General features: G+C 38.9%; 1 protein-coding gene across 15 annotated transcripts in view; it reads right to left on the reverse strand.

Annotated features, from left to right (window-relative positions):
* The window catches only part of LOC139960095 (uncharacterized), a 55,140-nt gene continuing 36,458 nt past the window's right edge, over positions 1-18,682 (reverse strand). For 3 of the 15 annotated variants that reach the window (XR_011790330.1, XR_011790332.1, XR_011790326.1), the window contains exons 19-24: positions 8,738-8,841; positions 8,284-8,478; positions 7,004-7,154; positions 6,021-6,229; positions 2,511-2,583; positions 3-1,316 (exon numbers count right to left, since the gene is read on the reverse strand). The gene's annotated coding sequence lies outside the window, so the exon portion shown is untranslated. Of the gene's footprint in view, positions 1,317-2,510; positions 2,584-6,020; positions 6,230-6,953; positions 7,155-8,259; positions 8,479-8,737; positions 8,842-15,026; positions 16,667-18,682 lie in introns of those variants that run through there. The other 12 variants (XR_011790331.1, XR_011790327.1, XR_011790328.1 and 9 more) reach the window with 9 other exon arrangements.

Here is an 18,682-nt window from a genome sequence, read left to right on the forward strand (position 1 = left end):
CCACACCCCAAATTATATACAAAAAGAATGCATTATTGAAAGTTTCTTTAAATATAACCTTATCAGTAAACCTGTGCTACTGCAAACTGAAAATTCAATTCAAAGATTCTCCCTCTTCACTTTCACTTTCATTTCTCCTTCTTGATCCTTCGCCTCACAACCCCCCCCCCCCCCCACCCCTGGTCCTTCCAACTACCATCCATAACTCCTGCCAATATCAAATTCAGTCACCTTAACATCCCCATAAAGTGTCAGTCGGTCAAGCACCACAATGTTTGTAGACCAAGAATCAACAACCGAAACCCATTTTTAAACTTTAAAGGCCCATCAAAAAAAGATGCTGTTTTTTCTTCTTTTTCTCTAAACGAGATAATCACACAAACACCAAATCCAAAATATATGAAATTCCACTTCCCATTTTTAATGTTCTTCAAATTTTTTGGGCCAAGCCACATTGAAAAAGTAAGTGTTATTCTTTTTGGCCTTCCCCCATCTTTGTGTTTGAATTGCAACAAGGTGTACTTTTCTCTACTAAAAAAACAAATAAAACTTAAATAAAAGATGATGACAGCACATGCAGGAGAAGAGTGAGAGCCCTCCCAATACTACCGGCTTATGTATACAAAAGACCTCACGGACGCAGATTAAGGTAGAAGGAGTTACACCGATTTGAAGTTCCAAATAACCTGGACTAACCCATTTGACCTGACGTGTGTCATTCCTGTAGTCTTATGATGGATGTTTATGAAATGTGATATATCAATCTGTGGGTGCCTCACCTGAATGCAACCAGAACCACGACATGCAATACATGCAGATATAATCATGTAACTGTATAACGCTAACATATACATACTGTAACAACCAAGACCAAAGAAGAGAGAAAAAAAAGAAAAATAACATCGTTGGTAAAGGATATCACTCCTATTCGCCTGCTGACATTCCCACTGGGGATCGCATTTGATCCTGGAGAGTCGCTACCTTTGGATTCTTTATCCGACATCATGGCAAATCCCGTTACTTTTCACCCCCACTCCACCATCCACGCAGGAACCCACCCAGACCCCCCCTGCGCGGTCGATTTATTCTGTTCCAGTTTCATGTCCAAGGAGGGTAACTCTATATGGTTCAGAGCTATGTCAAAAAAGAGGGGTTTGCACGGTGACGGCTTAAAGTCCGGTGGGAATGCGGTGAAGTTGGGCTTGGCTGCCAGGTCCGGCTGGTTGGGTTGTACTGGTCAAACTGTTCTGCCAGCGGTCAATTGTCCTTCAGACCGAGTTGCGCCATTCCTTTGCTGATGGAAGGTTCATTGGAATCTGAAAAATGAACGCAGAGAGGTTCTCGGTAAGCCATGGCCTCTTTTTTTTTTTAAAGTATTCTTGGGTGGAGGGTATTTTCTATGGGTGAGGATAATCCGGAGGGTGGGGGAAGTCAATTCAATAAACTGTGAGAAACTTCATTGAATTAGGAACCACCTAAGGCCTTTTCTCATCATTTTCGTAAGTTTGTCACCTTGAGCTACGTGACAGTTCATAAGTAGGGGGGTTATATTCGAGGGGAGATTCGAATCCCTGAATAGAGAAAGTTTACAAAAACTTGTTAATTTGCAGTCATTTTTTGTTGTTGCTGTCACAAACAGAAATGGATACCCACTTTCTATTATTTGTAGATGACAGAGACTGGTTCAATCGCAGTCTACACGGCCAGATAAACTCTTTATATTTTGGCTTTTAATATCTTTATTCTGACAAATTTCGATAGAACAAAAATACCGCATTTTTGATTGGGCTTCTGATGCTTCCTTGTGATCCCTGGACATCATACATTCAGCTACAAGCAAAAATAACTGTTGTCTGTCCTGTCCACCACAATAATCCTATTGTAATATTTTCAGACCCTAAGGGATAATAGGTCTCCCCCAACCCCCCACCCCTCCCAAAAAAAGGGGGGGAAAAGGGCGGTGCTGCATCCAACCGAATGAATCTTTTCACTCATTGTTTAACCAAAGAGAAAAATTTGGGAAAGAAAACAACAGCTTTTTAATATAAATGCCATATTTCTCTGAATAATTGTCTATGCTCTGATGGAATACATTTGTTCCAGTAGCAGGGTTCAATTCCCAGGTTCCAAATGGACATGGCAGTTTAATCTGCATTTTCCTGACGATCAGACCCAAAAGAGAACATCGATATGTCTCTCCACCATTATTCCAAAGAAGAAACCTTTCAGAAACTCAAGGGTACTAAAGGGATTTCTTCCTTTTAAATTAACCAGGGTCCTACACAAAATTAACAGGGTAGTAGCATGATGGTCTCTGCCTGATTCCCCCCTCCCCTCCACCCAATTTCTTTTCTTAAAGTTTTGGTATTCATCCTTTATATGGTCCACTTGCATTTTGCCTTTTGAAAAACAAGAATCCTCAATCTTCATCTAAAGCAGCAAAAAGTTTCTTTCCAAACACAGTAAATTGATTATTATTTTTATTATTATTATATTATATATGTACATACCTAGAATGGAGGCCGCCTGAGCAGAGTACTTCAAGCCGTTGATATCTTGGGCAAGAGTGTCCAATTCCTCTACCTATCGATTAAATGAAACCAAAATCTAATCATGTCGTCTTCCACATTAAGTTTTTTAGGGAGTGTCACTACCCGACAAGCCCTATAGGGTTTTTTAGTACACTTCCTTTCACAAGTTTTGTTTCTTATCTCCTTCTATGTCATATGTCATACTTATGTTAAGATAGAACAAAAACATGATTGTGGAGACGGAGTGGTTTCTATTGTTTGGGTAAGGAGTGGTTGCGGTTTCTATTGTTTGGTATGGGAGTGGTTGCTACTTTATGTTTTAATCAATCAGTCATTGTTGGAGTTGTTTGTTTTGTTCTGTATATATAAGTATACTTGGAGTCGGGGCCTAGACCCATTTAGGAAAGGATTTTTTTAATGGAATGAGACTTTAAGTAGTAACAACTGTGAATACAGAAAGGGTTTGGTTTTTGTTGCGACTTTGTATTTCAGGGGGAGGTCTTCAATCAAAGTGTCGTTCTCGAGGTTGTTTTTGTATAACTTGGTGTTGAATTCTCCAAGTCGGGTGAAAGTAGATTTTGTGTTTCCTGCACGGAGAACGTACAAAGTAGCAATAAAGGTAGGGATTTTGAGTGCGAGTCGATAAGCTGTGGTGTGGATTCTGTTTAAAATTTGTTTATTGGGATTAGAGATGGTAAGCAGGGAGATGCTCCCGTAACTGAGAATCGGTTTAACTTTGGATTTATAGATTTGGATAATTGTTTTTGGAGGGAAGTTATATTTGTGTGAGAGGATTTGGAATGGAAGTTGGAACCAGCAGCGTCCTGCAGTTCTGTTACAATGTAGATTAAACAATAATTTGCTATCGAAAGTGGTACCGAGGAAGGTTGCATTAGGAGTAGCAGTGATTGAGGTGTTGAAAAGATTAATTTTGGAAATATGGTTATGGTATTTTGAGTTTATTATGGAGAAATTGGCTAGGTTATATTTTGAGGGATTTATTTTTGTTCTCCACATTGAGCACCAATTTTCGAGATGTGTAATTGCTTTTTTAATATTTAGTTCCGTCATATAGATATTTTTACTGCTGCTCCAAATGGCTATGTCGTCAGTGTACTGACTATAGTTGCATTTAGATAGAGGGGGGATGTTCAATCATTAACAAATAGGGTGTAGGGGAGGGGCTGAGAACAGCGCCCTGAGGGGTGCCTGCACGAAGTGGAATAGGTTTTGAGTATTGGTCTTTGTAGTATTTTTTTGTGTTGCGCTCACTAAGGAAAGAGGAAAGAAGTCTGGTGTAATTGGAGGGGAGATTAAAGTTAAGTAGTTAAATTCTTATGCCGTTGTGCCAAGTTTTGTCGAACGCCTTTTCGGCATCAAGGAAGAGGGCAGTGGTATCATGTTTTTTATGAAGCTGATGGGAATTTCTTCGGAAAGGGGGAAAGTTTGGTTTATTGTAGATTTGTGTGCGCGGATTTAGCCTGATTGATACGGGCAAAGTGATTATTTTGCTCTAGGTGGGTTCTGGTGCGGTTATCTATAATTCTTTCGAAAATCTTACCTAAGGCTGGGAGGAGACTAATTGGTCGATAGTTTTGAATTTTGGTGTATCTTTACTTAGTTTCTGTATTAAAATCATTTTGGCGGACTTCCACAGGGTTGGGAAATAACCAATTCTAAGGATTCGTTAAATAATGGGAAAATATGAGAGTTAATGAATATCGGAGGCAGACGGAGGGGAATCTTTTAGCATTACTGTAGGTCATTTATGTTGTCAAGACCAGGGAAGGAGGCATTTTTGCATATTTAGTGGCACTATACCAATCGTTTATATCTCAAGGTCGTCGGATTTAATATTAATGTCGGCTTTTTGGAAGGTGTATTGTACTAATTCAATTACAAAGGTTGGGATATTAAGTTTTTCTTCAGTGGCGATTTTATTTGTTATTTCAATTTTATGGGTAGATTTGGTTACATTTGCATAGGTTCTTTGTTCTTGTTGTTTGTTATTAGCTTCAGTTTTAGCTTCTTTAAATTTTGGGCATCCTTTGTAAAGGGCGGCATGAGTCCCTGAGCAATTGGCACATTTTGTGTTTTCTTTTTGTTCGGGACAGTCTCTAACTCTTTTGACCGTTTTCGTCGCCGCTGGAGGCATGTCCAGCACCTAGCTAACCAATTCTGGCGAAAGTGGTTAAATTATATCTACCTGAATTGCAAAAGAGTTCTAAGTGGACGGGGGGTCACGGATAATCTGGCAGTCGGTGACTTGGTTTTAATCTTAGATGAAATGACTCCCCGTAACCTCTGGCCGTTGGCGCTGGTTGTTAGTGTTAACTGTAGTAGAGATGGGTTAGTTAGGTCGGTAAGAGTTAAGACTAGGACTACCGAGCTGGTTCGTCTTATTACTAAGATTGTTTTACTTGAATCTGCATTCTCATCTTCTTAAGTGTTTGCACGCATTATCGTTGATATTCCATGTAAATATAGTTGATGTGTTTTATCTTCGTTATTGAGCGGTCAGGTGTGTGAGGCGTAATAGTTATTAACCTGGTTTAGAAGCTTTACGTCACAATTTTGATTGCAAAAGCTGTTGTGGAATTTAATGTACATCGATGGGGTGGTTTAGGTATTGTAGGCATTGTTATACTTGAATATGACGTATTCCAGCCTGGGGGGAGTGTCATCGTTGCCGATGTGTGCTATTTGCTTAGTGTGACCAAAGGGAAATTTCCACTTGGTCGAGGTCGGGCAGAGATAAGTGATTTGGGGGGGTTCGTGGTATTCTTCTGTTTTGTGTTTAGAGTATCCTAAGTAGAAACCTTGTGTGATTAGGGATTGTTGAGGTTCTTGTTCTTCAAACGTTATTTTTACTTTCCAAGTTGGATTGTTTGTGGCGTGACTAATGAGTCTTTTAGTTGTATTGGGGTGTATTCTTGGTCTTTGAGTTCTTGTTCAATATCTTTGATTTGAATTTCAGGGTTTATGCCCCAGGCTTCTACAGAGAAGTTTCTTTGTCTTACTTTTTTGGGGGTTCTTGGTTTGGGGTTGCCTAGTTTAGTCTTTTGAGTCCATGGTTTCAGGAGGATATTTGCAGATTTAGGGTCATGGGGGTGATTACGATGTCGTTACTACGAAGATCGTTTATATTTGAGATCATGGCATTTGGTTTTTCTTCATTGATTAGTTTAGCAAGTGTTATTGGGTTTTTTGATAGTTCTGGTAAGATTCCTGATACAACGATTGTTTGAGCGGACTTTTTGGTGGTTGGTTTGGAGTTAGGATGTGAGTTTGGACGTTGTCTTTTTCTGCTATTTTTGTACAGGGATCCAGTCATTAATGTCTATGACAAAATCAGAGAGGTTTAGGTTTTCGACTGGGGGGGGGGGGCCGTTATAGGTGGGTTAGGGGTTGCCATATTGGCAAAACAGCCCCTCCCTACGGGTTTTAAATGGCTTCTATACAATGAAATTGGTCATAGACTTCACTTACCAGAAAGAATTAGTCTCCAGCCTAAGACGGCAGACGGAAAGAATAGGAACTCCTTTTGAAGAGACACACTATAAATCCAAAGTGTACTCGGTAGCGCTGTATCCAAGGACGTGTACGTTCAGTAAATGGTGGGTAAGTCATAGAGTGAAGGATGATGGGGTGGCGCTATGACAAAAAGCTAACTGTTGACCAACATAGTCCACAGAACCCTAAGGAAAGGAGAGGAATGCAAAAGAAAATGAGCCAGTTTTCTTCAAAGTAAGTCTCGTACATTTAGCACAAAACATTAAACACATTAGCAACTAATTCCAACAAAGTTTAGGCTGTGATTGAAACTTTACTGGTGGAAACATAAGTAAATATATATTACATATTTAGGAACCTTTCTTTCTTATGACTAACCTTGACTGTATATTGCAGCTTTTCAGCTCATCTTTGAGTTTTCTGATCTTGACAACAATCAACTGTCTTTTTCATTTACCACAACCCAGACCACACTAATTGGCAACTCTTTCCAACAATCTAAGGCAACAACTATCAATTTAAGACAACCAAATTACTAATTACAAAATGATTCCAACAAACTAAGGCACCGGGTCTCATTAATTTAGCACAAAACAGACCACACTAGTTAGCAACTCATATCAATAAACTAAGGCAAAACTTATAAATTTAATACAAACACACCACACTAATTACCAACAAATTATCACAGCACTTCTCTTCAATTAAGCACAAACAGACCACACTAATTAGCTACTCATTCCACCAAACTAAGCCACAATGTCTCTTTAATTTATCACGAAACAGACCACACCAAATACCGACTGGTTCAAACAGGCTAAGGCACTGTGTCTCCTACATTTAGCACTGATCTTGACAACAATCAACTGTTTTGAGAGGACAAGACTGATGGTAATGATTCTGGCTCACAATGATGTTTCCCTTGAAACTTAATTTTTCTCCAATTTCTGTTAAATCACCTCCAGATAACATTTCCAGATCTCTCTGTAGAGGACAGGCTTGAAGGATCTTCTCGTATTTGGTGGAGTTGAGATCTTTACCAAACAAAACGTTTCCTCTCACGGTATCATTTCGGATCCAAGCTTGTTGAGCAATATAGGCCACAGATCTCTGATGAAAGGAAAGGAATACAAAACAAATTAGTCACTTTTCTTCAAAGTAACAGCAAAAGTAAAAAAGTCAAACCCTGTTAAGTGTTAACAACCAAACTGTCAGCCATGAGACAAAAGATGTGTACTCTTCTAGAGGGGCCATTTGTGAAAGAAATGGAATTATATGGTCAGATCAAAGTTATTGGACACTGGTTTGAACAACTCTCAAAAAAGACCTCACTAAATACCAACTCGTTCCATCAAACTAGGTACAATGTCTTATGAATTTACCACAACCCAGACCACACTCTTTGGCAACTCTTTCCAACAAGCTAAGGCAACAATCATCAATTTAAGACAACCAAAATACTAATTACAAATTCATTCCAACAAACTAAGGCAACGGGTCTCAGTAATTAAGCACAAAACAGACCACACTAATTAGCAACTCATATCAATAAACTAAGGCAGAACTTATCAATTTAATACAAAGTCAAACACACCACCAATTACCGACTGGTTCCAATTACCGACTGGTTCCAATTAGAGACTGGTTCCAATAGGCTAAGGCTGAGGTCTTATACATTTAGCTCAAAAACAGGCAACACCAAATACCGACTGGTTCAAACAGGCTAAGGCACAATGTCTCCTACATTTGGCACAAAACAGACAACACTAATTAAAAACTAATACCAATAAACTAACGTACCATGTCTCAATAATTTAGCACAAAAACGGAACTATATCATGAAACTTGTTCAGCCTTTCTGTAAGAATAGTAGTTTAGCACAAAAAAAAACACATCAAATACCGACTGGTTCCAACTTGCTTAAGGCACCGTGTCTCGTACATTTAACACAAAAACAAGAACACCAAATTCCGACTGGTTCCAACAGGCTAATGCACCGTGTCTCGTACCTGTAGCACAAAACTGACCACATCAAATACCAACTGGTTCCAACAGGCTAAGGCACCGTGTCTCGTACATTTAGCACAAAAACAGGCAACACCAAATACCGACTGGTTCAAACAGGCTAAGGCACCATGTCTCGTACATTTAGCACTGATCTTGACAACAATCAACTGTTGAGAGGACAAGACTGATGTTAATGATTCTGGCTCACACTGATGTTTCCCTTGAATCTTACTTTTTCTCCAATTTCTGTTAAATCACCTCCAGATAGCACTTCCAGATCTCTTTGTAGAGGACAGGCTTGAAGGATCTTCTCGTATTTGGTGGAGTTTATGATCTTTCAACCACTTGTTCTAAACCTGATCCAGCTTCATTACAGACATCCAAGACTCACAATTTTCCTTCCATTTTCTTCATCTTCTTCTTTCACCTGAGACAGTATTGTAAAAGATAAGAAGATGTCATATATTGGAAAGCAGATGCTGTAGACATTGCAACTAGACTCAATTTTATACACTCCCTCCCTTCCTCTCCTCTCTCCCCCTGACTACCTAAACAGCCCTGACTGCTGCCTAATTGATATAACTATGTATAAACAAATGTATATCATTGTGGTTTAATGGCAGAAAGAAACGAAACGAATACCAGAGCTTAAATATTTCTGTGTTACTATAGTTAATTGTGCTTACCCAAACGAAAGCATTACAGAATCTTCAATGTCTCAGACCTCCAGCAGGATGTTACAGTCACAGTTCATGGAGTCTTCTTGTGAATCAGTGTGGCCAATGCAATGCTGTAAAGACGAATACAAAAGCAATATGTATAGATATATATGGTGTGAAATAAATTTTAGTATTTTTTGTTTAGTAGTTTTACAAAAGATCATCTTCCAGTTTGCGTATGCAGATACCTTTCCGATGAATGTTTACAAACATGAATAAACTGTACCTCTTTTTGTTACTAAGTGCCTGTTTATTTTTAATACTTGCAATATGACTCATTAATGAACATTACTAGACATTGCTATCAAACATTTGGAGTACTTCATAAACTGCCAAAACTTCCTTTGATGTACATTATTCACTATAATGGTCAAGCCAATAGTAAGGAATGAATTCAACACAATTTTGAGAACATTTCATCAGCCAAACAATTTTGAGTGTACACTTAGCAATGATGAAAACTGGCTTTTCAGCCTTACACAAGTACCAACAACATATTGGTATATTCATGGTAAACCCTCATGTGCTTCCATGACTTCTAGCACAGATCTGTGTAATAATATTCTATATCAACAAGGACAGAGATACTATATATTGTACTTATCTCTCAATACTCTTAATATGTGTTTACCATGAGTCATGTTCCTCACAACTTTCAATCAATGTTTTCAAATTAAAAACCAAATTAAGGACAATTACTTAACAATGAGAGGTCGACTTAGCAAAGTTTAAATTCGGTTTAATAATAAGCGAAGTTTCAGTGAAACAGTTCTGCCGACCATAAAATCATGCCTTAGGCATCAAAAGAAGTCTATGATCTGATAAAGATATGCCGAGAGTTGGACCAATACTGTAAAGCCTAGCTTCAGGTCAAAGTTATGCTACTTTATCAAATTAATACATGTATACATTTAGATGCCTACGCTAGGTATTAATAAGAGCTTGCATGGAGAGTTTTCTCCATATGTGAACCATCACCAACATCACTTAGACCGCAGAGCTAAAAAGTTGGTTTCCTCCCCTAAAATTTCAGGGAGGAAACTGAGGTTTTTATTCTTGGAAGTTGGAGAGGAAACCGACGCTTTTCCTGTCCGGAACTAACAGGAGACGGCCTTGCCTATCTGACATGATAGAAATAGAAAAAATAGCAAAGAGAGAGAGCTTTCATCCTAAGCTAATTTTTCTGGCTTCGAGTTAGTTTCTTGAGCCTTGAGAATGTGTTACTGTTAAGTGCTAGATGGCATAGGCTATGGTAGGCTACTCTGGTAGGAATTTAAAGTCAATTAAGTTAGGCCTAACTGTACTAGCCTTAACCAGAAGGCCGTGGCTATTCTTACGACTAGTCGTAACAATTATTTATAAACTATTCTTACGACAAAGGCGAATTCAAGCGCAGTAAAGTAAATAAAGCAACTGCGCATGTAGTAGGGGTAACCCTAACTTTAACCCTAAACCCCAATCCTAACCCTAACACTAACCCTAACCGGAAATTATTGTTACTCCTGGTCGTAAAAAATAGTACTCCTGTCATAAAAATAGCAACTGCGCATGCGTAATCGGAAATTATTCTTACGAACAGTAGTAAGAATAGCCACTTTGTAACCAGAACGTAATTATGTCCAACCAGCTAGGTCTAGTATTCTGTAGGCAAATATAAAGTGACTTATTTTACTTACATATATTCTAGTGAATATCATATTAGACCTAGGCCTAGGCCAATACTGTAGCATAATATTAATAGCATTCCAACTTACTATAGACGCCAGTGCCTACGTGAGCTAGCCTACCGTTAGGCCTAAGCGAACCTATTATATGATAGGCTAGCCTAATTTATCACGCTCGCTGACTCAAACAATGTGAAGTACTAACTTGCTCCACAAAACTAAGAACAACCTTCGAGCTGGTGAATATATCTGCCATCCACATTCTTTGGCAGTTACTCCCCATACAGAATAGGCTACAAATTACAATTACGTATGAATTATTAGCCTACGGCTGTCAGGAAGCGAACTGCACTGCTCGTGCAACCTTTCGTGAGCTTTTATATACAGATCATAATTCGCGCTCCTTAGCCTAACCTTTGACCACGACCGTGTGCGACTGACCGAAGATAAACTAACAATAACATGCTAGATGCATAACCATTAAAATCGTTACATTTACAACGAAACAATTCAAATGGTCTCATAATATAGGCCTAACGTCATTAAACATGTTGGTCAAGATAATTTATTGATTTCGCTGATAATCTCGTCACAAAAATTGATGATCTATGTCCCTCATTAATCTTAAGCATGGATGAACTCTCAACTTTAAGCATATTCCAAAGTTTTTGCTACAGAACCTACTACACACAAATTATGTAAATGTCATTGAACGGCATCCGTAGTGACATCGTTTTTTGGTCCACATTTGAGTTTCCATCATATCTTTAATCTGCTTTTCATACATATCTTTTATTGTGATTGTTATAATGACCACATCTAATGACTTTTGAGTCGTTTTTCTGTATCCAGTGGAATTGTCTCGCTGAGATATAAAAGGATGAATTTTCCGTACGTTTTCACGGTAGGCCCCTCTGTTCAAGGTCAACGCACGACTATAACATTAGGTCCACTAAGTGCGGATATTGGTCTCCATTTGCCACTATTGCAGTAAACCCAACCGAGCAACATATCTACGGTGTCTCTTAAAATACATCATTTTAACAAAGTCGAAAAGAATATTTAGTCTCTTTGGTGACATTTTAAAAGTATTTCTGATTACATTACGTACAGATTCGCCCTCCCTCCTTTTCTATGAGAAAGGTACATATGGGAAACATGACAATGACCGTGATAAAATCATTTTCAAGATTACTAGCGATCAATTCGCAAAATTTGTTTCAAAAAATGGTTGAAAAGTGACATGAATTCCTCCTCATTCATTCATTTTATTTGAGCATGTTGAACGCTTGCGATAATTTGACATTACGAATCATTGCAAACGCTCACCCAAACCGTTAAAAAATACCACCCTCCCCCTTCTCTTCCTACACTGCGCTCCCAACAGTGGCGGAGCGTCCCTACAGTCAGGGGGTGGATGCCCCTCCCCCTGACGGACTCAAATGGACTGCTGGCGCCTTTTTCAGCTATTTACCAGTTTTTACTTATTCGCGAGTAATGACATTTTTATTGCGCTCTCATCTACCTATTGACATTTGTCACGTTTGTTGGCGATGACACCTATTTATGCTTCGTTTTTCTGCAAATTAGCAAGGCCCGGAAAGGGTCATTTCCGGCGATCTATGGAGTATCTTGACTCAAAAAATTTCCGTACGCTCCGCGCCGACCTGTGGTGGCGCTCCGCTTAGATAAAGTCGAAAGCGCCCATACAGATCATTCTCGCCCCCGCTGACCAATACCCCTAGCTCCGCCACTGGCTCCCAATCATTCTTCCCCGTCGATCCGTCTAGTATCCCCCCCCCCCCACTCTTCCCCAAACGCACCTCGTTTGTTGAAGGAATATCTAATGATTAGAGACACTTATTCTAATGTTAAATCAGCAAAGAGCAAGCAATAATGATTTTACCACTAAGATTTTTTTTAAATTTCTTAGTTACAACGTCATTTAACTTCCCACTCAATCCGACACTCCCTGATACCCTTCCATCCCAATGTAGGAAACTTCATCGTTACACGCAGCACGCAACGATCTTTGTTCTACTTAATTGATCCTTACTGAGTCTCTCAACTTAAAAGCATATTTTTTCCGAATAGATTAATGAAAGTTACACAAGCATTGCTTTGTTAAAGCATTGTATTATCGGCCTAGTCTTCCGATAAGCGTAACTTAGGGTTGAAAGAAATCAGTGAGAACAGGCAGTAATGATATTAATTCTTACATATATATATATTTTCAAATCTCTTATCGAACGAATTATCATCAGCCCCCTGGTTACATCGTCATTTATCCCTCCTCATCCTGCCCTACCCTTCTTCACCTCACACACTCCGCTCCTAGGGTTAAAAGAAATCAGCGAGAGCAGGCAGTAATGATATTTACTTGCATTAATGATTTTTTTCAAATCTCATTTAGGACGAATAATTCGGTCCCCCTGGTAACATCATTTACTCCCCCCCCCCATTCTCCCCTACCCTTCCTCACACTCACAGCTTCTCTTACACCTAATATATGAGATATCCTCGTAAAGCGTGATGATCTAGGTCCCTCGTTAATCTAATGCATGGGAGGAACTCGAAACTTTCTTCCTTATCCGCATATTCCAAGCTTTCTCCAAGAAACGAGTTACAGTACCTATTACCCAGATGTTATGTAAATAATTAAAAACAGCCTCCCTCTTCGTAAAACGTGATGATCTATGTCCCTTATTAATCTAAAGCATGGATGAACTCTCAACTTTAAGCATCTTCCAAAGTTTTTCCACAAAAGAGCTACAGAACCTACTACACACAAATTATGTAAATGTCATTGAACGGCATCCGTAGGGACATCGTTTTTTGGTCCACATTTGAGTTTCCATCATATCTTTAATCTGCTTTTCATACATATCTTTTAATGTGATTGTTATAATGACCACATCTAATGACTTTTGAGTCGTTTTTCTGTATCCAGTGAAATTGTCTCGCTGAGATATAAAAGGATGAATTTTCCGTACGTTTTCACGGTAGGCCCCTCTGTTCAAGGTCAATGCACGACTATAACATTAGGTCCACTAAGTGCGGATATTGGTCTCCATTTGCCACTATTGCAGTAAACCCAACCGAGCAACGTATCTACGGTGTCTCTTAAAAGACATCATTTTAACAAAGTCGAAAAGAATTTTTAGTCTCTTTAATGACATTTTAAAAGTATTTCTGATTACGTTACGTACAGATTCGCCCTCCCTCCTTTTCTATAAGAAAGGTTCATATGGGAAACATGACAATGACCGTGATAAAATCATTTTCAAGATTACTAGCGATCAATTCGCAAAATTTGTTTCAAAAAATGGTTGAAAAGTGACATGAATTCCTCCTCATTCTTTCATTTTATTTGAGCACGTTGAACGCTTGCGATAATTTGTCATTACGAATCATTGCAGACGCTCACCCAAACCGTTCAAAAAAACCCCGCACTCACCCCTTATCTTCCTACACTGCGCTCCCAACAGTGGCGGAGCGTCCATACAGTCAGGGGGCGGATTCCCCCCCCCCCCCCCGACGGACTCAAATGGACTGCTGGCGCCCTTTTCAGCTATTTACCACTTTTACTTATTCGCGAGTATTGACATTTTTATTGCGCTCTCATCTACCTATTGACATTTGTCACATTTTGTTGGCGATGACACCTATGTATTCTTCGTTTTTCTGCAAATTAGCAAGGCCCGGAAGGGGTTATTTCCGGCGATCTAGGGAGTAACTTTACTCCAAAAAATTTTGTACGCTCCGCGCCAACCTGTGGTGGCGCTCCGCTTAGATAAAGTCGAAAGCGCCAATACAGACCATTCTCGCCCACTCTGACCAATACCCCTAGCTCCGACATTGGTTTTTAACGAGTAGTACCTAACAGAAACAGAAAACGTCACTTGCAAGCAACAGAAAGTTAACTCTTTCAGATGGCCGCTTGCGGTATGGGGCGAGTCTTCAATGCCCAATATAGCACTACCCGAGTGGGTTGGTTTGGCACTATAGGCCTAGGCCGGACAGTGAGGCAAATTCAGTAGGCCTACTGTCATGATAAACTCGGGGGGGGGGGAGGGGCAGGATGTCGGTCCGGCGTATTCAGGGCATAGACATTCTAAAGATAATAGTTGACACTTTTAGAGGGGGCCGGAAAAACATTTTGGGTCCCCCTCCCCCGTGGCACACCCTGACCTTCAGAGGTTTAAATTTACAACATATAATATCGCAACTTACATCACATTTTGGTTATTGAATTTAGATATTTCTAGATAAATTGTCTAAATTTGATATAAAATGTTGAATTGGAAGCCACCCGAGGTGTAAGTTGTAATCCGTAAGCCTGTGCGGGCTTCTCCCACATTTGTGTTCATTTAAGCTTCGTAAAAATAACTGCTGATTAATATTATTATTACAAGAGGTGTGTAACCCCATTCTTATCTTTGGAGGGGGGGTTGGGGTTGGGGTGGGGGATATCTGCACTTGTTGGATGTGTAGTGCAATTGGACACCAAGATTTAAAAAAACAGAAAGCCACATATAATGTTACAGCTCTGATATAAATCTTAGCTTTATAAGAAACTCAAAGGACAGCCATTTATTTTGCCGCTCCATACCGTGGAAGGAATCCTTTTTATTTATCAACAGCATACATACACACCATCATTGAATGATAAAACAGTAACATAAAAGATAAAAGTACTAAAACTGAAAACATGATAAGAAAATGACATCCCTTGATGGAAGTACAGTGAACTGGAGCCTCTGGAGAGAGATGTATACTAATACAAGCCTCTTAATTAGGTTGTGATTTTGTGTGTTCAATCACATCTATAACAATGAACATTGTGAGTAATCATTAATAAGTACTCATTTGTTAACAGTTAGATCATACTGTAGCAAACAGAACAATTAGCTACATAGGAACGCACTTCCTTTATAAAATATCGCCCCAAGTGTCTTGCAGCATATATTAAGTAACTTACATTAACTATCTAAGTGACAAACAAAATGTAGACAACTCTACGGTAAAGGCCACCATTTGAATACTGTAATATCTAACCATACAGTTAAAGGATAGTTGGTACTGTTCCAGGCTTTGATACACTGTGTATGAAACCGGTGGGGATTATAAAGGTAGGTTTTACATGCTTCACCATGATATAAGAAATATAAGGGTAATAAAAGGAATATCATACCATCAAAGAATATATAACATTAACTCAAATGTCACTGTACATCTTGTCCTTTGATGTTAAAGTCTCACTATGCATTCCATCTGGACGGTCTGAATAATAATGTTTTGGAGGTTTCTATTCTCGCTCGTTCTCTGAGATTCGGCCAAAATATTTGGCAAATGATGCACCTACAAGATTGTCTGCTTATTAACTACACAATGGTACCAAAATAGGGTTAGGGAACAGTTTGTTCGTGTTTATAATGAAAGGCATAATGGGGCGTTATACCTAAATATCACATGAAAGTAACTACAAACAATTAAGGATATTCATCAGAACACAACTACGAGGCAAGTTATAAAACCAACCAATTTACTCAGTTTTGAAATGTAAGTAAAAACAGAGGAGCTGTGTGCTATTCATGACTAACATTTTTGTTTGTGTTCAATACGTCATATGAAAAACTCAAAATGCCCATATCCGAATGGATTTAAAGAAAAAATTGAAACCATAGAAAATAAGTTGAGAGTTAAAGACATACAAAAGTTGAAAATGAATATTGGGACAAAAATATAAAAGCAAAGTTTAAAAAAACAAAATAGGTTTAAAAAACATAGAAAGACAAACTTTTAGACTCTTGTAATATCATAAAATATGCGTAAGGCTACTACCTGTGACTCATAAATATTGAGGTGAAAAATTCTGTGAAAGGTCTTGAAAGCTAAACTGAGAAAGAGAATTGAATGCTTACCCTCCCACCCCCTTCCCCCACTGTCTCAATGCTTTCTTCAAAACTTACACCCTGCTATAAAGTATGACTAGCAAGCCCTTCCCACCCTCATGCCCCCCAGCCCCTCACATCACCAACGTAGAAGAGTCAACTGGTCGTCTTCTCGTTGGTTACTTCAAGAACAGTGTCACGAAACCGTTCTTTCCTCTGGCTTCTATCCAACATGCAGAACTAAAACAATGTTTCGCGATGTACTCAAGATGCTACTAGGCCGGCGTACGTCCTTCGCCATTCCGTTGAAGATGCCTCCAGAATCTAGAACCAGCACTCTACACAAAAGGAAAAAAATATGTATCATTGTTGTCAGAGACAGAAATTTGCAGATCTTTGAACCAAAAGAATATCTTAAGCATGTTTCATATGGAACATTGCACCTTAATGACTTCATTGTCTGGTGGGATACAGAGTACTGTTATTTATAGCGGCTTTGCATTGAAACAGGACAGAATACAGACATGTTAATGAGTTGGAAAGTTGTGATTCTTCAAAGTTGAAACGCTGTCACAAACTTATTTTATGCAATAGATCACATTACTAGGGATAAACTATGCATATTGTAAAACCAAAGAACCAACCGAATATGCACTTCGTATTTTTCAATGATAGAATGAAAACTCAAAATAAATATTCCTCTGCTAAATCTGTAAAAATATTGTGGATATCACGCAGGGACGTAGCCAGGGGGAGCAACTGCTCCCCCCTTTCAGTGTCGAAAAAATGTTAAAATCTGTTGTTTTTTAGCATGGTAGTTTGTCAGTGCTCTTTTGATCTTGAATACTCGTCAGCTGTTAACTCGATTATAATCGTAGTAACATTCAGGCCTACTGATTCAGTACTTACTTAGTTTGGCAGATGTAATTAGCTAAATTTTAGCCTATTGCCTACAGTTGGCCACTGCGTAATAAAATACATATTGCCTACCTAACCGCACCCAATGGAGTGTCACAAACCATATGCACAAACAACGTCGACAACGTTCGTTCTCATCCTTTCTATGATTCGTCTTAAGTTGTTGCACGAACAGCATATTATGAAGCTAAGCTAGCAATTATGAAGCTAAGCAAGCTAAGTGCGTACGTGATACGCACTTCCTATGAATAATTATTACACTGCTAATACACTGCGATAACGATATTTGTTTTTAGGCCACTGCACATCTGGCTATATTACAAAATATGAAAGTTTATATTGTTCATCAGTTAAGTTCGTCAAATGTATTAAAGTCCAGACATTGGACAATAAACAAGAATCATCCTACTGGAAAAATTGTAAAAGAGCGCTATGTTTGTCTTTCTGATATAATATGTAAAAGAACAAGTGAAAGAATACAAACAGGGAAAAAAAATTGCTGATAATATGATATCATATGAAAATGATGAAACTGGCAAAACATTGCACCTGATCGCATCTAAGGACCTTCAATTGTTCAAAAATATCTCAAAGGGGAGGGGGTGTGCCCCTCCCCCATATCAATCGCAAAAACTCCTCCCTTTCAAATTCCTGGCTACGTCGCTGGTATCACGTATGAATTGTGCTGACATAAAATTGCTCACGGAAATTGCACCCATACAATAACAGAGCGACCTGCAACTTGTTTACCATCGAGGAACCTCAGAGAAACGTTACAGCAGAAATCGGAATCTGCTTCAACAATAAAGGTCATTCTCACACAGGGGGTTGAAGTCGGGGGCACATCCCCCACCCCCCGACACTTTTTTGTTTCCAAAATAGCAAATGCGCCCTACTGGCAAATAAAATATGCCCCTTTGATGAAGAACTGTCGTTTGGATATCTTAAGCTTTTGATAATTTTAATATTTTATTTTAATAATTTATTTTTTGTCTGTACATGCTATTTTTGAAATGGCATCCCATATCTTTTTGTAGCACTGTTAGCAATAAACAATCTCAATAAATAGTATTGATAGCATACTAACACATCATATATATTTAAGTGATATGGCCGGTGTGCATCAGTTTATAGCATAACAAGTGGTGGTTTTGGAATGAGAAAGTGCCTGTCTGATGTTGTGCCCCCCCCCCACTCCCCAGTTTTGGGAGCTTCCTACCCCCTGTTCTCACATGTCGTGTTCCACAGACAAACTGTAGAAAATTTCAACTTGCAAATCTGTTAGGTAGCCATAGGAAGTCTGAATAACAATTAAAAATTTGACTTTATCAAGCCTCCCTCGAGTGAAATTATTTCCCAAAATGACGGGAAAATTAAGATGAAAGACATTTGCTACTCACATGAAAGCGCATCATGGCCATGAATACAAAAAAAAC

This window comes from Apostichopus japonicus, chromosome 19 (assembly GCF_037975245.1).
Source record: "Apostichopus japonicus isolate 1M-3 chromosome 19, ASM3797524v1, whole genome shotgun sequence".
Lineage (NCBI taxonomy): Eukaryota > Metazoa > Echinodermata > Holothuroidea > Aspidochirotida > Stichopodidae > Apostichopus > Apostichopus japonicus.